Source organism: Tasmannia lanceolata, unplaced genomic scaffold, assembly GCF_043159265.1.
Source record: "Tasmannia lanceolata isolate RefF3 unplaced genomic scaffold, GAP_Taslan_0.1 ptg000008l, whole genome shotgun sequence".
Lineage (NCBI taxonomy): Eukaryota > Viridiplantae > Streptophyta > Magnoliopsida > Canellales > Winteraceae > Tasmannia > Tasmannia lanceolata.
Window position 1 is genome coordinate 11,093,911 of NW_027518685.1, and position 22,253 is coordinate 11,116,163.

The 22,253-nt window shown below is 43.1% G+C and overlaps 5 pseudogenes; 3 read left to right on the plus strand and 2 right to left on the minus strand.

The window, feature by feature from the left end:
- Positions 1–1,185: 1,185 nt before the first annotated feature.
- LOC143882715 (UDP-glycosyltransferase 88F3 pseudogene) lies at positions 1,186–3,857 on the minus strand (annotated as a pseudogene).
- Positions 3,858–8,162: 4,305 nt separating this feature from the next.
- Positions 8,163–9,969, plus strand: LOC143884336 (UDP-glycosyltransferase 91C1 pseudogene; annotated as a pseudogene).
- Positions 9,970–12,854: 2,885 nt separating this feature from the next.
- LOC143882716 (soyasaponin III rhamnosyltransferase pseudogene) lies at positions 12,855–14,264 on the plus strand (annotated as a pseudogene).
- A 1,071-nt stretch (positions 14,265–15,335) lies between these two features.
- LOC143884337 (UDP-glycosyltransferase 88B1 pseudogene) lies at positions 15,336–17,049 on the minus strand (annotated as a pseudogene).
- Positions 17,050–18,268: 1,219 nt separating this feature from the next.
- On the plus strand, positions 18,269–20,267 carry LOC143884338 (UDP-glycosyltransferase 91C1 pseudogene; annotated as a pseudogene).
- The last annotated feature ends 1,986 nt before the right edge of the window (positions 20,268–22,253 follow it).

Consider the following 22,253-nt stretch of genomic DNA (forward strand, 5'->3'; position numbering starts at 1 on the left):
ATCTTTCCAGTTTGTCTCAGCTTTTGATCTTTGGGAAGGATGGGGTGTGGTGTGTTTGAGTAGTGAGTGGGCTAATAAGGTTGTGCAGAGATGGGAACCACCGCCTCCAGAAGTGTTAAAAATAAACTTTGATGGTGCTTGCTTTGATAATCCTGGTCCAGCCAGGGTGGGAGGTTTATGTCGTGATGATGCCGGCAAGGTTCTTTGGACTCTTTGGGGCCCTTTAGGTGTAACTGACGCTACGGAGGCGGAAGTCCAAGCGGCTTTCAATGGCATAAAAAATGTGAGTAGGGACCGTCTGCAGAGTGTAATTGTTGAAGGGGACTCGTTTAATGTTATCCGGTGGCTGAGGGTTGGGGTGGTTCCGCCTTGGAGGTTTTTGGATCTTTTGACGAAATGGAAGATATATTGGTGGAATCAGATATTGAGTTGATCCATGTTAGAAAGTTTGCTAACGAGAAGGCGGACGCTTTGGCCAGAAGAGGGGTGGTATGCAACTCGATGAATTGGTTTGATTAATTTCCTATTTGATGTCCTTTCCATTGTGTAATTAGTTTTTTATTTTTTGTTCTGTAACTTCGGGAATTCCATTTCGGGTGTCCTTTCTGATTCTTTTATAATATTTGCCATTTCAAAAAAAAGAGTAAGGAGAGCATGAAAAGCTCCTACAAAATCAGAAAAAAACAAAAAAAGTAATTTTAAGCATTTTTTTCCCATAATTAACTTCCTTTTAAGGGACTTGTCTATCTCATTGGGCGTTAGCTCACTCTTTCTTATTTACATTACAGATTTTGAACAGTAGTTGTAAACTTTCAACTACTTGATTTATTTAATCATTCATTGTACTCCAGATTCGACATTTATTTTACCATTCCCAGTTTATTTATTTATGAGATTATTTAGTTTAGTTATGCTATGTATATTGCATGTTAAGAGCCTAGCATGTTTGTGAACTTGTGTTCACGGATGTATGGCGCTGTCCCATGCTTGAGACAGTCTCGGTTTGGGGTGTGACAAATCTATCCTCACCTCCAGTAATCATTCAAGCAACCGCACATTCGCTTCATCCATACATAGAGAAAAAATACAGAGAGAGATACAAGCAAGCCGCAGATTCGCTTCAGAGAGAGAGAGAGAGAGAGGGTATTCCATGGTAAGGAAGACCACACCTCATAATGCAACAATCTACCCGAGGGAGGGTGGCAGGGGGTCCAATTCCTTTGAAATGTGGTGCTTCAATATACGGGTGGTCAACTCGGCTAAGGTGGCATGAGACGATCGTCCCTCCCTCAATGCGCCCATCGCACTTTCTCTCATTGCTACCATCCGCTCTCTCAAAACCTTCCCTTGTTCCGATTCCATCAACCCTCTCACTCCTTTCTCCACCTCGACCGCATTTACCACAACTTCCTTATCCTCCACAATTGCCATGCCCAGCTTCCACTCCTCCACCAAATTCACCCTCTTCATCCTCTGCTCCGCATAGAGAGGCCATGCCAACATGGGAACCCCAGCACACACCGCTTCATAGATGGAGTTACTCCCGCAGTGAGTCACGAAACCACCCATCAATTCTCGACTCAGCACAACCACTTGTGGAGCCCACGATTTCACCACTACACCTCTCTCTCTCTCTCTCTCTCTCTCTCTCTCTCTCTCTTCTGTTCCAACAACCCCTCGGGCAACACCGTATTCAAATCGAAATCGGCGTCTTCGACTTTGGGACTGCGCACTACCCACACGAACCTCTGCCCACTCTTCTCTAATCCCACCACGACATTCTTCAACTGTTCCTCCGAGAACTGCCCCATACTCCCAAAGCACAAGAAAACCACGCTCTGAGCAGGCTGTGCATCCAGCCACGACAACAAGCAGTCCTTCACTTGGTCGTCCTTAGATGCAATCAAGGGACCGATCGGGTAGATGGGCGGCGTGGGTCCGTCGGGAATGCAAGCCCCATCCGATATAGTCTTTAATGTTCGCGGCTCCAGCGAATGGAATGTGTTTATGATGATACCGTCGGCTTTGGGGAGAGAAGTGGCGATGTAGAGAAAGTGGTGGTAGCTGTGAATGTGACGGTCGATCATTGTTTGGGGCATGTCGGATGGGGGTATCGGTGGTACCCCAGGGAATTGAAGGTGATGGGAAAGGTCTTTGATGCTTTCGGTGGTTTGGCGGTGGAAGGTGGGAAAGTGAAGTAGGACGGAGAGGCCAGCAGCGGTGGCAGTGAAGAAGTAGGAAGGGATATTGAGTTGGGGGGGTGGTGGAGACTAGTTGGAGGAAATGGTTTGGAGGGCTTGGAGGACGAGAGGATCGTTTTGGCGAAGGAATTCGAAGACGAGGTCTATAAAATTGTGGGATGGGTAATGATGTTTAGACCTGGCAAACCCGACCAGTGCCTGCAGGTCGACCCGGCCCACCCGCAAATTTGCGGGCATGGGTGGAATTTTCTTAACCCGTGAAAGTTGACCCGCGGGTCACCCAACCCGCCAAAACATGGGTCGGGTCGGGTCGGGTTGACCCGCGGATACCCTCGGGTTTTGTGGCTTTTGAATTTTTTTAACTTTTCCATTTTCATTTAAAAGGATGAAAAACCAAAGGTCAAGATTAAAAGATCAAAAGCCAAAAAAACAGGGAGTTAGGGTTTTCTCTTTTAATCCTTTTAGAGTTAGGGTTTTTATTTCTGTGACAGGAGAAGTGAAGAAGAAGAACTGTAACAAAGGAAGTTAGGGTTTTCTCTTCGATCCGGCTACCATCCGAGCCGCCGGTTATTATATCTACCTCCGACCAACCTCCTTCATCTTCTTTTGAGAAATATATATATATATATATATATATATATATATATATATATATATATATATATATATATATATATATAGAGAGAGAGAGAGAGAGAGAGAGAGAGGGTAACAGAGAGTGAGAAGAGAGTTTTGTGCATTTTCGGGATATCTCCATTTTCCGGCATCCCTCGCTGGAATCCGACAACTCCACCCACCAATTCCGACAGTCATATATCCTTTGGCAATCTTTGCCTAATTCCGGTGGGCTCCTCTACTCGTTGACGACCTCCGCAACTTCTCTCATCTGTTTTCTTTTCTTTTCTTTCCTTGGCCAATTTCCATATCAAGATTGCAGTAATAAGTTGGTTTTTATGATTGCTTTTGATAAGCTTTTGAGACTCTTGATGCTTGTAATTTCTCAAGATCTTGATTTTTTTTTGGATTTGCTTTACTCACCTGAAAAAAAGTTCTTTACTCATCGAAGTAAATGATTTTTGGGGCACGATCTATTTACGTTGTGGCCCATCAAATGGACGGTTTGGATCATCCTATGGTGTGGTCCACCAAATGGACGCTTTGGATCATCCTATGGTGTAGGTTGTACAGTCAATTTTGAAAATTAGGGGGCGAATTTGTACATGGAAGGGGGTGAATTTATCACCGCCCAATCAAAAAACTTTTTTGGAAAAAATTGCGGGTCGACCCGACCCACCCGCACTGGGTACGGGTCATAGGTTGCTGACCCGTAGGAATGCGGGTCATTTTGACCTGCAACCCGTGTGACCCGCACCCGCACCCGCATGACCCGACCCGACCCACCCATTTGCCAGGTCTAATGATGTTGATGATTGTCAAGTGGGGGGAGGCGGTGGAAGGTGATGGAAGGGTGAGATTTGGAGACGGCACGAATGTAGGTTGGGTGGAGCCAGTGTTGAAAGGAGGGTCGGCGGCGATGAGGATGATGATGGAGAATGGATGGTGGAGAAGGAAGCGCTTCCCAAACTCCACCATTTCTACTATGTACCCAATGCCTGGAGATGAATACATCACTATGCTCTCCTTCTTCCCACTCATTATTTCTCCTCTCCTCCCTGCACACCCCTTTCTCTTCTATAAATAACTAGTTGCAGACCCGTGCGATGCACGGGGCGATGAAAGAATGCTTTAAAGCTGTTTTTAAAAAGAAAATATGCTTTGAAACCAAACAGATAAAGCAAATAGTTTTCTCCTAAAACCAATCCTATGAATAAAAATGAAAGAAACCCACTTCAAAAAAAAAAAAAAAAGTTTAATAAGAGTTCAAACCAAAACAAAAACCAACCTGCCCTAATTCTATAATAACAATTAAAAACATAGAAGGAGAAGGAGCTAACATGGTCCCAATAAAAGAGAAGGAACTCACATTTGTGCAGCATGGTTTTATTTCATCAACAAATAATAAAATAAACACAAATATAAGGAAAAAAAAAGGTCAAAAGGGAAAGGGAATTAGGATACAAATATTTGCACGCATGGTTTTATCATCATCCATTAAGCCCTCGTAAAAGTAATTTATAGATTGGATATGCCAACTGTAGATGTTAAACGCTTGTAACAGAGAATGTTAAGGAGAAAGAGAGAGGAAGAAGAAGCCAATCATTAATCTTTTAATGTGAATAAGCCAAAACTGCAACTTAGGCTAGAGCCAAATTCCAAATACATAAAAAATAACATAAAGCAAAGTCAAATATTCCCAAAATACCAAACCAAAACCAACAACGGCACCACCAAGATGTGCAGGGGGGAAAACTTCATGCGATAGCTGAAAGAAAAAATGAAGGTTATATAGTTTCCAACGCCTACTAAAATTAAACAATATGTTGACCCCGACCAAATAATCGAAATACAATACAGAATCTATAATGTTTTCGTTCACATGAGAATCAAAAGAGTTCTTCCTATAACTTTCATTTCTCGTTAATTTCATCGAGCAATTCACGTGCTTGTGAAACATCTATTGAAAACAAAGAGATAAAAACGAAGACGACGAATGGGTTGTTCTTCTCCTGCACGAAACAATGTGAAACAAAGCACAACCCAAGCCAAAACGACATCCTAAGAATCAATCCGGCATATATAAAAAAATTGAACGTAACATTGCAAATTGATAAATTAAAAAGAGGATCCAAACTATTGAAAATAGTTAAATTAAATAATTGATAATATTACAAATTGATAAAATCTCTCTCATGAACATCCATAAGAAAGGACCACCTTCCTATTCTTGTTCAAATCATACCCATTTTTGCTACTAAAATCATAAGCTTCATCACTGTGAGAGCAATGATGCACTGGGCAACGAACAAAAAGGTAAATGATATTCATCTCTTACAGCTTTATAAGGAGAAATTTTTTTAGAGAAAATATGAAGAGAAATAAAATAGGAAACAATCATGAAATAATATAATTATGGTAATTTAACGGGATTTTTTTTATAAATTAAAAGCCCCTCTACATAATATAATGAATAAAAATATACATTATTGGAGGTCAAGATGGGATGATTGGTGCAATTTTTGGACTGCAAGAGATCCAAAGCAAGTCGTATCAAATGGATGGTTCAGATCAATAACTTGGGACTAACCATCTGATAGTGGGTGGGCGTCATTGTATTTGGGTGCTGTCACACCCCAAGGAAGCATCCCTCTTGCAAGTATCCCATCTCAAACACTTCTTTTCACCTCAGTAAATAGGTCGTTCATTACATTGATCGGATTATTCTAGTCATTCAATCAATGGAGATTCGAGGTGTAAGATATGAAGTTAAAAAATACATAATATTTAGAGTATGAAAATAAAATGGACGGTTCAGATCAATCATCAATGGGACCCACTATGCCATAGTGGGAATGCCACCTTGAGTCACAATCTCAGCCACCCTAAGGAAACATTCCTCTTTAAAGTATCAAATAAATTCTTTTGTGGAAGTGTTTAGGGAGAAATTTCAGGAATAGATATTCTCTAGAGATCAAACATGCCACATAGAACTGTAGAAAGGTATAAAATCCATTTATAAGGAGTAAATCCAGATTTATAAGGAATAAATATTTTAGAGAAAATAGGAAGAGAAATAAAATAGGAAACAATCATGAAAAATTTATATTTTATGCGTTTGCACATTTTGGAATGCAAGGAGATACGGAGGGAATGCAAAACCCTTACCGGTGAGGATTCCGTTAGGCAAGCACGATCCCCTTTGCCGTCCCTGGATTAAAAAAATAGTAAAAGGCATACGCCCAAATTGGTTGGAAAAAAGGAAGAAATAATAGACCTTGATTTTGAACTTTGCCGTTGTTGTAGCTTGAGTGGATTATTGGATTCAGGAGAAGAGGAGGGGGAGAACGGTTGGTAGAAGCAGTTGAATAGGCATCGAAGGATAGTTGAAGATGATTTAGAAAGGTTTTATGGAATAAGTATTCATACCGTTTATTTGCCATAAAAGAAAACATTGTATCGGTGGAATTAGAAAGGTTTTAAGGAATAAATATTCATCGCCTTATTTCTCTCATAAATATACCATATGTATTATAGATTTAATTGGGTTCAATATAGAAGATAAGGGCTGCAACTCGGGTCGAGCGGGTCGGGTTTTGGAGAACCCAACCCTACCCGAGAAATATCTCGGGTCGGGTCAGGTTTTTTTCCGGAAACCCACGATTCCCAAACCCGGCCCTACCCATGATAAATCTCGGGTTGGGTCGGGTTTTTTCACGTTGACGCAATTTTTTAAGGAAAATTCTTGTTGGCAAGGCAACTCAACTCATAGAAGCAGAAATTACACTCACATTACACTTGAATCAAACAATGATGTAATTACACTCACATTATACTTGAATCAAACAATGCTGTAAGCAAACAATGTTGTAATTACAATCAAACGATGCTGAATCAAACACTTGAATCAACTCAACTCATACAAGCAGAAATTACACTCACATACAATAACAGTGGGTGCGTGGGTTTTCACTTTTAACTTTTAACTAACAATAGAAAAAAATGTACATACTATAACTTATGTAACTCGGGTCGGGTCGGGCCCCTTCAAACCCGGCTCGACTCGAGATTCATGCGGGCTTTTGAATGCTCAACCCGGCTCGACCCGAAACCCATGAAACCTGAACCCAACCCATGCTATTTTCGGGTCAAGTCGATGCGGGTCGGGTAAAACCCGGCTCGAGTTGCAGCCCTATAGAAGATAGATTAGCTTGAAAAACAAATAGGTGAAAATCAAGGAATACTAAACGAATTTAGTAAGAGAAGACTTGTTGTTTTTTACGTAAAAAAGCTTTTGAAATTCGTAGATATAGAATGAGACGTTTGGAATTCTAGATTGATATAGAGAGAATATGCAAATGCCATGCTAAATTAAATATGACCATAAAAATTGAATGCATTAAATGTGACCATAAAAATTGAATGCCTAATGGTCTTCTTTTTAAAATTGTGGGATAGAGGAGGGGGTGCCACGTGGCACCACCACAGCTCACAGGATTCCGCTTTACTTACAGGTCCTATGAAGCTGATTTTTTGTGGGCACCCTATCTATGATGAGGCCTATCAAATGAATGCTTTAGATCACCACAAAAAATGTGGGACCCATGTGTTTTTGGTCGGCGGACTAGAGAATGATTTCTAGTCGGCCGACTAGAAACACTTTCCTCATATATATGATGAGGAGGAGGGATACAGCTCTACCGTATTTAGAGAATAACAAAACTTTCATTCCATAACTCCTCTCATCTCGTTATGGACAAACAATATTATTTGCACCTATTATTCAAAGTTCATAATTAGCACACGGCTTACAAAAGTAATCCATTTGGGTCCATACAATTAAAGGATTGGGGTCATTTAAGCAACATTTTACCAAGATCTACACCTGCGCATGTGACTCCCGTTCCCAATGAGGATTACGGTTTTTTAAACTCCCTCACATTAGGGATTTGCTTGCGGAGTTTTTATATGGTGTGTAAGGCCTCAAAACTATACGGACCGCCATTGATATTTGATCTAACAGACCTCCACCATGCCATGCTTGATATTTGATCGTACCTCCACCGTACCAAGGCTGTTGTAACTTGTAAGGCCTTACACCGTATAATTTCTCTTGCTTGACCCGACGGAGCCTTGTTGTAAGGCCTTACACCAAATAATTTCTCTTGCTAGGGACCATGGCTGTAGTCAGAAAAGCTGCTACCACTGCTCTGATATAAAAGCTACTTATTTGTTTGGGCCCCCTACAATAATGCGTGTGGCTCACTACACTTATAATGTGTGGCTGACCATCACCCTACAATTATTGTTGGCTTGTCTACTCAAAAAAAGGGTAGGTCTGTCATCGGAGGTCTCTCCCTGCTTATCTACCAAAAAAAGCGTAGGTCTCTCTCTCTCAGTTTCCAAAATAGCCCTGTATTCCATTCTCAGAGCTCTCCAAGCGTTAGCCAAAAGAGTAAATCGCATCTATTCGTTACTCACTGCCATCATTCCAACTCCCTCACAAATGGAAATTACAGAAGAAGTAGAGCTTCACCTTGTTATGTTCCCATGGTTAGCCTTTGGCCACATAATACCCTTTCTAGAGCTCTCCAAGTGCTTAGCCAAAAGGGGTCACCGTATCTCCTTCATTTCTACCCCTAGAAATATAGCTAGGCTTCCAAACATCCCTCCATATTTGTCCCCCAACATAAATCTAGTGGAGCTTCCCTTCCCTCACATCAACGCCCTCCCGAAAGATGCCGAGGCCACAAGAGACATTCCTCTAGCCAAGGGTCAGTACCTGTTAAAGGCATTGGATGGACTAGAGGAACCTTTCTCAGTTTTCCTTGAAAATGTATCCCCAACTCCAGATTGGATTATCTATGATATCTTCCCTCACTGGGTCTCACGAATAGCTGCTAAGTTCAAGCTCCCATGTGCCTTCTTTGGGGCGTTTAGTGCTGCCATGGGTGCATTCAGTGGCCCACCACCCCCCAAGATGATGCCCTTCAAAGACATCCGTACATCCCCAGAACAGTATACTGTGGTTCCTCCATGGGTCCCATTTCCTTCTAACGTGGTGTACCGGCCCTACGAGGCTAGAGGAAGTTTTATGGCGTTATCAAGAGAAGATGTTTCCGGAGTGTCTGTCAATTACAGGATCTATTCGACACTTCAAGGGTGTGACCTTATCGCTCTACGAAGTTGCACTGAGTTTGAACCGGATTGGTTAGGTCTCTATGGTGAGTTATTGGAGAAACCAGTTCTTCCTATCGGTCTGCTCCCTCCTTCAATACAAGAAGATACTAGTAGTGGGCATGAGAAGTGGGTAGAGGGCGAATGGCTAGACCAACAGATGCCAGGGTCCGTAGTTTATGTTGGATTTGGAAGTGAGTTATTACATACTACAGAGCAAGTTCACGAAATAGCCTTTGGGTTAGAACTATCAGGATTGCCCTTTGTTTGGGCACTCCGAATTCCACCTGGTGTGGGCGAGGAGATGCTACCTATGGGGTTCGAGGATCGAACCAAGGGCCGGGGACTTGTTTGCAAGGGTTGGGTCCCTCAGCTTAAGTTCTTAGCGCACCCGTCAATAGGAGGTTTCTTCTGCCACGGGGGTTGGGGCTCAGTCATTGAGGCTCTTGGGTTTGGGAAGCCTCTTATTCTCTTACCCATGATAGCAGACCAGCCGTTGAATGCTCGCGTGATGGAAGAGAAGAAGATTGGTGTAGAGGTGCCAAGGAACGAAAGTGATGGGTCCTTCACGAGGAATGACATTGCCAAAACATTGAAGTTGGTAATGGCGGAAGCTGAGGGTGAGGAGTTTAGAGCCAAAGCGAGGGCAGTACGAAAGATATTCTCTGCTGAAAATGAGAACCATAGTCAAAATATCGATGGTTTTGTTCAATATCTCAAAGACCATAGAAGCCCACAAGGGTTGTCGTCATCTTCATGATTTACTTGTTCTTTTTGTGCAAGTCGGTGTTCCTTTGACCACTACGGTCGGATGTTTTGTGAAAGTCAGACTCCCCGGACTGATAAGTCGTGCTATATTTGTGCGTCAATAAGTATTAGGTTTGTGATTTTATAGATGGTCTTGACCATAGACCGTTAGAGGTATCTTGTACTTTGTAATCTTTGCCTGAAGTGGAAGTTTGTGTTTAATTTTGTTTGTTCTTCTGTCTTTCTATCAAACAATAGGTCGATGTCTGGAAAACTTAAAAAATATTACATGGAATATTTGTTGTGCCAGTTTTGAGAGGAGTTGGAGAAAACTTCGATAATTAATGTCGGTATGGAAAACCCAGTTTTGTTGTGGCGTTAATTATACCACTACGTTAATTATAGGGAATTTTCCCCCTCCCCTTCCCCTTCCCCTCCCCACTGCGGGGATGGTGGGGAATCCCCCTCCCCTCCCCACGGGGAATATCTAATCCCCATCCCCTCCCCTTCCCCGCCCTGCATCCTTCAGGGACAATCACTTTACTTTCTCTACTTTGTTAAATGTTAGGTTTGAAACTAAAGATTTACTAGGGACAATCACTTCAGGCATGTTGCGGCTTGGCTGTTGCATGTGAGAGTAGCCACACAACCCACATATGCTAAGATTTTGTCTTATGCATTTTATTAACCTGGGGACAAAGGTGGTTGCTCTCAGATTCATTTAATTGATCAATAGTCCCTAGCAGATCCCTAATTCCCAATCCCACTTGCCAAAAAAGTATTGTACGTGCCACACCATAGGAAGATCCAAACCGTCCATTTGATGGGCACACCATACTACCATAGGCATAGGATGATCCAAACCTTCCACTTGATGGGCACATTGTAGGATGATCCAAACTGTCCATTTGATGGGCCACAACGTAAATAGGTTGTGGCCCAAAAATCATTTTCATAGGATAATCCCAACCCTCTGATCTATAGAGGAATTGCATATTATGGTACCTTCTATAGATCGGAGGGTTGCAATCATCGTATGGAAATGATTTTTGGGCCGCAATCTATTTACGTTGTGGCCCATCAAATGGACAGTTTGGATGATCTATGGTGTGGCCTGTAAAGTAGTTTTAAATTGTAGCCTATCAAATGAACGGTTTGGATCATCCTATGGCGTAGCCCATACATTACTTTTTGAAAAATAATGGACTATACGAGCGCACACCATATAAAATCTCATCACTCATCAGAGAGATGTTGCCTTTATTTGGGGGAGGGAGATTACCAAAGAATTTAATGTTGCCTTACAGTGATGGTTCGAGGGAGAGATTTTAGGGATTTCTAAGGGTAATATACTAATATAATGAGGGACAATGCCCAATGGATTTTGGGTAAAAGAAAACATAAAAAGCTATTTCACGAACAAAACTGTACTAATGGAAATTATAAAAATTTTGAGGGAATTTTGTAGATATGTTTTGATCCAAGGGGTTTCTAGTACTTTTCCCCAAAAAAAAAAACACTTAAAAAAATACAAGAAAAAAATGGCATTAATGCGGGGCGGGGCGGGGCGGGGCTTCCAATGGCTAAAAATATAAAAATCTTCTTGAGACAAGAGTTGCAAGGTAAGGCTCATCAGTTTCTAAACCTTGGCAGCAAGCTTCAAGTGGCAAAAGAAATCCATTGCAAGTCTGGGGTAGAAGTAGATATCATAAGGCTTCTGTGCATTTTGAAACTCACGACCATTCTCACCTTCTATATGATTTCCCTCAAGATTTTAGTGATTTTCGTTCATGTATAGAGGCACCCTCTTTCCTAGAAAGTAATTCAAATCAATTAGGCAGTTACCATTACATTCAGTGTCTTACTTTATTAAGAATAGAATCCTAATTAAATAGAGAATTAAAGACCTTCAATTAGCCTATGAAGCAGCTCCTTTCTAAAGATATGATAACCCAATATTTTCCCCCATAGGAACTGTCCAAAACGATGTGGCTCACATGCCCTTTTCGTTGCAAGCAATATTTTGAAACAAACCTTCCCTTGTTCCTTTTTGAAATGTAGATGCTACCTTATTCTCTACTAGCTGAAAATCCATAGGAGGAAACCTACCAAGATTGAATCTTGAAATGATAGAGCTTCCTAATACATCCTAGTGGAAGATTCTATTCAAAGCCAAATTTAACTTTAGTGAAGGTGTTATATTCGGTCAATCTAATTGCTTCCCAAAATTAGCAGCCTTTTAAAAGGTGTTTAAATGGACTTTACTCCATTGATGATAATAGCACCCTTTACCATTTTCAATAAAATTAATCTTAAGTTCATTTGGTATTAACAGCCATTTCAAAGAAAATTCACAAGCTTCATTTTGGTAACGACACTCATTTCTAAGCAATTAATCCTGAGCTTGATTTTTGGTAATGACACTCATTTCAAGAAGTTAAAACAAGTTCAAGCATTGGGGCTGGGTGTTACAGAAATGATATCACCGCTACTATATTTTGATGAACACACTCCAAGCTTTATTTAAAAGTACGGTATGACCCGCACCATAGGAGTTAGGATCAACCTATGGAAATGGTCTTTGGGCACAATATATTTAAGCAGTGGCCCATCTAATGAACGGTTTGGATCATCCTATGGTGCAGGCCATACCGTACTTTTTAATAAGGGGAGCTGTGTGTTCATCAAAATACTGTACTGGTGACATCAGCATATTAGCTAACATTTTGTCCCCATACAATAACGCGTAATTGCGTATATTTACCTTTTTCAAGACGTGGCTGACATCGCCCTCCCTAATAATGTGAGGCTGACCCTACAACTACTGCTGTGTGTACCGTACTTTTTTAATAAAGTGTGGAGTGCATTCAGCAGCATATTATAAAAGCGAGCTAACCTTTTGGTCCCATACAATAACGCGTAATTGCGCAAGACGGGGCTGACATCACCCCTAACAACTGTTGTGTTTACCCCTCTCTCTCTCTCTCTCTCTCTCACACACACACAGTTTCCAACACAGCCCTGTATTCAATTCTAAGAACTCTCCAAGCGTTAGCCAAAAGAGTTAATCGCATCTATTCGTTACTCACTACCGTCATTCCAACTCCCTCACAAATGGAAATTACAGAAGAAGTAAAGCTTCACCTTATTATGTTTCCGTGGTTAGCCTTTGGTCACATAATACCTTTTCTACTCCCAAAAGAGGTCACCATCTATCCTTCATTTCTACTCCCAAAAACATCGCTAGGCTCCCAGACATCCCTCCAGATATCTCCCCCAAGATAAATCTAGTGAGTTTCCCTTCCCTCATGTCGAGGGCCTAGCGAAAGATGCCGAGGCCACCAGAGACATTCCACTAGCCAAGGGTCAGTACCTGTTTAAAACACTGGACGGACTAGAGGAACCTTTGTCAGTGGTCCTTGAACATGCATCCCCCCCTCCAGATTGGATTATTTATGATATCTTCTCTTAATGGGTCTCACGGGTAGCTACTAAGTTCAAGCTTCCATGTGCCTACTTTGGAGCGTTTAGTGCTGCCATGCGTGGATTCATTGGCCTACCACCACCCACGATGATGCCCTTTAGAGACCCCGTTCATCGCCCGAACAATTAACTGTGGTACCTCCATGGGTCCCATTCCCTTCTAACGTGGTGTACCGACCCTACGAGGCTAGACAATTTTTTCATGTAACAACGAGAGAAGATGCTTCCGGGGTGTCTCTCAATTATAGGATCTTTTCAACACTCCATGGGTGTGACCTTGTGGCTCTACGAAGCTGCACCGAATTCGAACCGGATTGGTTAGGTCGCCTTGGCGAGTTATTCCAGAAACCAGTTCTTCCTACAGGTCTGCTCCCTCCTTCAATACAAGAAGATACTAGTGGGCATGACAAGTGGGTAGAGGGTGAATGGCTAGACCAACAAACACCAGGGTCTGTAGTTTATGTTGGATTTGGAATTGAGTTACTATATACTACAGAGCAAGTTCATGAAATTGCCTTTGGGTTAGAACTATCACGATTGCCCTTTGTTTGGGCGCTCCAGATTCCACCGGACGTGGGCGAGGAGATACTACCTATGGGGTTCGAGGATCGAACCAAGGGCTGGGGACTTGTTTGCAAGGGTTGGGTCCCTCAGCTTAAGTTCTTAGCGCACCAGTCAATTGGAGTTTTCTTCTGCCACGGGGGTTGGGGCTCAGTCATTGAGGCTCTTGGGTTTGGGAAGCTTCTTATTCTCCTACCCATGATAGCAGACCAACCGTTGAATGCTCGAGTGATGGAAGAGAAGAAGATTGGTGTAGAGGTGCCAAGGAACGAAAGTGATGGGTCCTTCACTAGGAATGACATTGCCAAGACATTAAAGTTAGCAATGGTGGAAGCTGAGGGTGAGGAGTTTAGAGACAATGCAAGAGCAGCACGAGGGATATTCTCTGCTGAAAATGAGAACCATAGTCGAAATATCGATGGTTTTGTTCAACATCTCAAAGACCATAGAAGCCCACATGGGTTGTCATCATCTTCGTGATTTACTTTTTCTTTTTGTACAAGTCGGTGTTCGTTCCTTCGACCACTACGGTCAGATGTTGTGTGAAAGTAGTCTCCCCAGACTAACAAGTCGTGCTATATTTGTGTGTCAATATAGCACGTGTTGTTATTTCCATCACCAGAAAATTGCGCGCTTAATCTCTTCTTTGAGTGAAACTGTTGTATTGGTGCTAGGTTTGTGATTTTACAGGTGGTCTTGACTACAGACCTTTAGAGGTATCTTGTACATTGTAATCTTTGCATTGAGTGGAAGCTTGTGTTTAATTTTGTTAGCCTTTCTATGTTTCTATCTAGGTCGATGTTTGTCAAAACAAGAGGGAGAAACTTCGACATCAAGAGTGAGGAGAGCATGAAAAGCTCCTACAAAATCAGAAAAAAAAAAGAAAAAAAAAAGAAACTAATTTTAAGCATTTTTTTCCCATAATTAACTTCCTTTTATAGTACTTGTCTATCTCATTGGGTGTTATCTCACTCTTTATTATTTACATTACAGATGTTGAACAGTAGTTGTAAACTTTCAACTACTTTATTTATTTAATCATTCAATGTAGTCCCGATTGGACATTTATTTTAGCTTTCCCAGTTTATTTATTTATGAGATTATTTAGTTTAGTTATGCTTAGGGGTGGCAAAATATGCCGAACCGAACCGGAGCCGAGCCGAAACTGAACCAAAAAAACCAAACGGATTCAAATTTTGGTTTAGTTCGGTTTGGGGATCAAACCGAACCGAACCCGAATGTTTCCAATGATTATGAGTAAGGGGTGGCAAAATTGGCGGAACCGAACCGAAACCGAACCCAAAATTCGGTTTCGGGGTCGAACCGAACCGAAACCGATACATTGCCACCCCTAGTTATGCTATGTATATTGCATGTTAAGTAAGAGCCTAGCATGTTTGTGAACTTGTGTTCACGGACGTATGGTGCTGTCCCATGCTTGGGACGGTCTCGGTTTGGGGTGTGAAAAATCTATCCTCACCTCCACTGATCATGCAAGCAAGCTGCACATTCGCTTCATCCACGCATAGAGAAAAACTACAGAGACAGAGATACAAGAAAGCCGCACATTCGCTTCATCCATACATAGAGAAAAACTACAGACAGAGATACAAGAAAGTCACACATTCGCTGAGAGAGAGAGAGAGAGACATTGGTGGTAGCCATCTTAAGCCAGACCCCACCCAATAATGCAACAATCTACCCTTGGGAGGGTGGCAGGGGGTCCAATTCGTTTGAAATGTGGTGCTTCAATAAACGGGTGGTCAACTCGGCTAAGGTGGCATGAGACGATCCTCCCTCCCTCAATGCGCCCATCGCACTCTCTCTCATTGCTACCATCCGCTCCCTCAAAACCTTCCCTTGTTCCGACTCCATCAATCCTCTCACTCCTTTCTCCACCTCCTCCGCATTTACCACACCCTCCTTATCCTCCACAATTGTCATGCCCAGCTTCCACTCCTCCACCAAAATCACCCTATTCATTCGTTGTTCTGCATAGAGAGGCCATGCCAAGAGGGGAACCCCCGCACACACCGCTTCATTGAAGGAGTTAGTCCCGCAGTGAGTCACGAAACCACCCACCGATTCTCGACTCAGCACAGCCACTTGCGGAGCCCACGATTTCACCACCACACCCCTCTCTCTCGTCCGATCCAAGAACCCCTCGGGCAACACCGTATCCAAATCGAAATCCGCGTTGTCGACTTTAGGACTGCGCACCACCCACGCAAACCTCTGCCCACTCTTCTCCAATCCCACCGCGATATTCTTCAACTGTTCCTCCGAGAACCGCCCCATGCTCCCAAAGCACAAGAAAACCACGCTCCGAGGAGGCTGTGCATCCAGCCACGACAACAAGCAGTTCTTCACTTGGTCATCCTTGGATGCAATCAAGGGACCGATCGGGTAGATGGGCGGCGTGGGTCCGTCGGGAATGCAAGCCCCATCCGATATAGTCTTTAATGTTCGCGGCTCCAGCGAATGGAATGTGTTTATGATGATACCGTCGGCTTTGGGTAGAGAAGTGGCGATGTAGAGAAAGTGGTGGTAGCTTTGAACGTGACGGTCGATCATTGTTTGGGGCATGTCGGATGGGGGTATCGGCGGTACCCCAGGGAATTGAAGGGGATGGGAAAGGTCTTTGATGCTTTCGGTGGTTTGGCGGTGGAAGGTGGGAAAGTGAAGTAGGACGGAGAGGGCAGCAGCGGTGGCAGCGAAGAAGTAGGAAGGGATATTGAGGTGGGGGGTGGTGGAGACTAGTTGGAAGGTGGTTGCGCAGAAGTAGTCAAGGAAGAGGGCGCGGACTGAGGTGGTGGAGGAAATGGTTTGGAGGGCTTGGAGGACGAGAGGGTCGTTTTGGCGAAGGAATTCGAAGACGAGGTCTATAAAATCGTGGGATGGGGAATGATGTTGATGATTGTCAAGTGGAGGAAGGTGGTGGAAGGTGATGGAAGGGTGAGATTTGGAGACGGCTCGAATGTAGGGTTGGGTGGAGCCAGTGTTGAAAGGAGGGTCGGCGGCGATGAGGATGATAATGGAGAATGGATGGTGGAGAAGGAAGCGCTTCCCAAGCTCCACCATCTGCACTAGGTGCCCAATGCCCGGAGATGAATACATCACTATGCTGTCCTTCCCACTCATTATTTCTCCTCTCTTCACACCCTACAACTTAATTTGTTACTCTCTTTCTTTTTCTTCTGTAAATAATGAGTAGGAGGGACACAGCTCTACTATATTAAGAGGAGCACTGCTAAGAAAACGGGATTCCGTTTTGGGAAAAAGAGGGCATCCATGTGGGGATAAAACGGGCATCAATTATTGAGCCATGTCCACTAAAAGACAAACGGAGGGAGCTCAAATCTTGCAACTGATAATGTAATTTTAATCATTTGACCTATGTTTCCACAGTGAGCGATGTGTCAGGAATGTGAACTGACCAAATTGGTGCCTCTGGACAAGACCACCGAATACTTCGGTCGATTCGGACTGTCTGTTGCTTGATCTGAAGATTCGAGATGATCTGATCTTGACTGTGATGATCTTATCCTTTGATATGTGCAATTCAATTGATGTGATGGTGCATCTTGATCATTTGACCTTCGGAATGGCTGGGATGCAGCCACATCGATATGCTATGTGATTTGAATTCAGAGAAAAAAAAGAAGAAAAGTCTAAATGAGTGGCTGTGTTGGATGCAAGAACAATTGCTCGGCAATGATGGAAAGAATAGATGAGATGTTGGCTTCGAGAGGCGCATATTGACCCTCACCCAACTGTCAATGTGTGTACGTAGCTGAACTCTGTTCAAGATGTAGCTAACAATCCAATCGCACCTACCAAATGAAAGTATTAGGACCATTTGACTGCACTGATTTGATTTCCTTTTGATCTCCCTGTGACTTCTTCTTCTCCAAATCCTCCGCACATCTACTAGCAACCAAAGAGAGCATTAACCGTTTGAAGTAGACTTTCTAACAATTTGATTGTACCTCCACCGTACCAAGGCTGTTGTAACTTGTAAGGCCTTACACCATATAATTTCTCCTGCGTGATATTTGACCCAACAGAGCCTTGTTGTAAGGCCTCACACCATATAATTTCTCTTGCTTGATATTTGACCCCACAGAGCCTTGTTGTAAGGCCTTACACCATATAATTTCTCTTGCTAGGGACCATCGCTGGAGTCATTTCTCGGGCCAGCTGTTGGATGCCAGCTGATGCATGAGAGAGCAGCCACCTCAGATGAATTACATGATCGTACCTCCACCGTACCAAGGCTGTTGTAACTTGTAAGGCCTTACACCGTATAATTTCTCTTGCTTGATATTTGACCCAACAGAGCCTTGTAAGGCCTCACGCCATATAATTTCTCTTGCAGCCTTGTTGTAAGGCCTTACACCATATAATTTCTCTTGCTAGGGACCATGGCTGGAGTCAGAAAAGCTGCTACCACTGCTCTGATATAAAAGCTACTTATTTGTTTGGGCCCCCTACAATAATGCGTGTGGCTCACTACACTTATAATGTGTGGCTGACCATCACCCTATAATTATTGTTGGCTTGTCTACTCAAAAAAAGGGTAGGTCTGTCATCGGAGGTCTCTCCCTCCTTATCTACCAAAAAAAGCGTAGGTCTCTCTCTCAGTTTCCAAAATAGCCCTGTATTCCATTCTCAGAGCTGTCCAAGCGTTAGCCAAAAGAGTAAATCGCATCTATTCGTTACTCACTGCCATCATTCCAACTCCCTCACAAATGGAAATTACAGAAGAAGTAGAGCTTCACCTTGTTATGTTCCCATGGTTAGCCTTTGGCCACATAATACCCTTTCTAGAGCTCTCCAAGTGCTTAGCCAAAAGGGGTCACCGTATCTCCTTCATTTCTACCCCTAGAAATATAGCTAGGCTTCCAAACATCCCTCCATATTTGTCCCCCAACATAAATCTAGTGGAGCTTCCCTTCCCTCACATCAACGCCCTCCCGAAAGATGCCGAGGCCACAAGAGACATTCCTCTAGCCAAGGGTCAGTACCTGTTAAAGGCATTGGATGGACTAGAGGAACCTTTCTCAGTTTTCCTTGAAAATGTATCCCCAACTCCAGATTGGATTATCTATGATATCTTCCCTCACTGGGTCTCACGAATAGCTGCTAAGTTCAAGCTCCCATGTGCCTTCTTTGGGGCGTTTAGTGCTGCCATGGGTGCATTCAGTGGCCCACCACCCCCCAAGATGATGCCCTTCAAAGACATCCGTACATCCCCAGAACAGTATACTGTGGTTCCTCCATGGGTCCCATTTCCTTCTAACGTGGTGTACCGGCCCTACGAGGCTAGAGGAAGTTTTATGGCGTTATCAAGAGAAGATGTTTCCGGAGTGTCTGTCAATTACAGGATCTATTCGACACTTCAAGGGTGTGACCTTATCGCTCTACGAAGTTGCACTGAGTTTGAACCGGATTGGTTAGGTCTCTATGGTGAGTTATTGGAGAAACCAGTTCTTCCTATCGGTCTGCTCCCTCCTTCAATACAAGAAGATACTAGTAGTGGGCATGAGAAGTGGGTAGAGGGCGAATGGCTAGACCAACAGATGCCAGGGTCCGTAGTTTATGTTGGATTTGGAAGTGAGTTATTACATACTACAGAGCAAGTTCACGAAATAGCCTTTGGGTTAGAACTATCAGGATTGCCCTTTGTTTGGGCACTCCGAATTCCACCTGGTGTGGGCGAGGAGATGCTACCTATGGGGTTCGAGGATCGAACCAAGGGCTGGGGACTTGTTTGCAAGGGTTGGGTCCCTCAGCTTAAGTTCTTAGCGCACCCGTCAATAGGAGGTTTCTTCTGCCACGGGGGTTGGGGCTCAGTCATTGAGGCTCTTGGGTTTGGGAAGCCTCTTATTCTCTTACCCATGATAGCAGACCAGCCGTTGAATGCTCGCGTGATGGAAGAGAAGAAGATTGGTGTAGAGGTGCCAAGGAACGAAAGTGATGGGTCCTTCACGAGGAATGACATTGCCAAAACATTGAAGTTGGTAATGGCGGAAGCTGAGGGTGAGGAGTTTAGAGCCAAAGCGAGGGCAGTACGAAAGATATTCTCTGCTGAAAATGAGAACCATAGTCAAAATATCGATGGTTTTGTTCAATATCTCAAAGACCATAGAAGCCCACAAGGGTTGTCGTCATCTTCATGATTTACTTGTTCTTTTTGTGCAAGTCGGTGTTCCTTTGACCACTACGAGCGCACACCATATAAAATCTCATCACTCATCAGAGAGATGTTGCCTTTATTTGAGGGGGGGAGATTTTCAAAGAATTTAATGTTGCCTTACAATGATGGTTCGAGGGAGAGATTTTAGGGATTTCTAAGGGTAATATACTAATATAATGAGGGACAATGCCCAATGGATTATGGGTAAAAGAAAACATAAAAAGCTATTTCACGAACAAAACTGTACTAATGGAAATTAAAAAAAAATTTGAGGGAATCTTGTAGATATGTTTTGATCCAAGGGGTTTCTAGTACTTTTCCCAAAAAAAAAACACTTAAAAAAATACAAGAAAAAAATGGCATTAATGCGAGGCGGGGCGGGGCGGGGCCAACTCCATCCCCTTCTCCTCCCCTTCCTCGTACCGGGGAATTTTTTAAATCCCCTTCCCCTTCCCCACTCAAATCGGGGAATCCCCTCCCCAACCGGGGCGGATCCCCGCTTTTCCGGGTGAAATTGCCAGCCCTACACCCACCAAGTGGCAAGCAAGCATACTTCCCACAAAATTTTCCCTTTCTTCTTCGAAGGCACGAAGCTCCATTATTGCAACAACAACTCAATAGATCTAGGAAAAATCCAGCTAATCCCAAATCTCAGAAATATGCGACTCCATATAGACCGGGTGAACGAACAATGCATAAATAGATGATCCGTAGATTCCCCATCAGCAAGATATAGGGGGCAATGATCAACAAGCCACATACCACGGTTTCTCAGGAAGTTCATGGTTTGTATCCTGTCGCGACATGCGGCCCAACAAAAGATACTTACACGCAGCAGACAATGAAATTTCCACACCTTTGCCAAAAAAGAGGGAATCGGGCAAGGCTTTAGGCTCGTATAGAAAGATCTGACAGAAAAAAACCCAGAAGAATCCGCAGTCCATATTCTCTTATCCAACCCATTTCTTTTAATGTAGCCATTATCCAACAACCTTCTAAGTCTAGCCGCAGAATCTAACTCCCAAGCAAAGAACCTTCTTCTATAAGCCGGGCACCATTCCCAAACACCATCCCTACTAACCAAACACTCACTCACCATAGCTTCTTTCTTCACCACAACCCGGAAAATTTCCGGGAACAACAACCTCAGCGGGCTATCACCACACCATAAATCACTCCAAAACTTAACTCTATCCCCTCCATAAACCCTAAATCTAATCTTCAGGTTGAACATGGAGGACATTTTAAAAATATCTCTCCACACCGTTAGACCCTTTTTCTTAAAATTATCGAAAGACTCCCACCCTCCGGGTTGACAACCATACTTACTACAAATAACCCTTACCCACAAATGAGATCTTTCTTCGCCAAATCTCCATAACCACTTTCCTAGCAAAGCGTGGTTAAACTCCCGAAATCTTCTAATACCCAAACCACCCACCATGATGGGCACACAAACTTCCTTCCAACTCACCAGAGAGATTCATTTTTTGTCTTCATTACCTCCCCACAAAAATCTACGTTGGATCATTTCAATCATCAACGAGACACTGACAGGACACTTAAAAAGAGACATAAAATATACAGGAATATTTGCTAAGACTGCCTTGATTAAAACCAATCTTCCACCTCTAGATACTAAATTTCTCAATTTCTCTTCCAAGTATCCAACCTACGCCCAATCCTTTCTAAAATCGGCTCCCAAAATACCTTATTTGGTCTTCCAACCCCCAAGAGCAGACCCAAATACGAGGCCGGTGTAGACACCCCATTTTGACCGAACCCCTTTTGCAGTTGATTTGATTAAAACCCAAGTAAATCTATGATCTGGTGACCCAAATTCGCCCCTAGGGTAGGTTAGAGACCCATTTAGGTCCCTCTCAAATTTCAGAAAAATCTGTCGCGGTTTGCATAGCAAACGAGAGGGGTAGGTAGTATTGTGTAAATTTAGTGCCGCAGAAGGGGTGTGAATTATCCTGACCAGCAGGTGACCTGTTGGGAATAAAACAAGGGTAATTTGTTGCGGGAGGGTGTCCCTGGGCAATTAAAGGGGCACGAATTTATTCCATCATTTTTTTCCTTAAAATTTTTCTGTGGACCACCCTTTGCTCATCCAAAAAGGGGTAAAATATATAATAGTGGGTTGTCTAAATAAACTAGAGGGGTGTAAAAAATTATCCAAATATCTATAAATAGGGATCTTGGCTTCATTTGCAAGCTAAGGAGGTTTTCTTCAAAACCTAGCAGAGAGCAATTTAGGAGAAAATCCC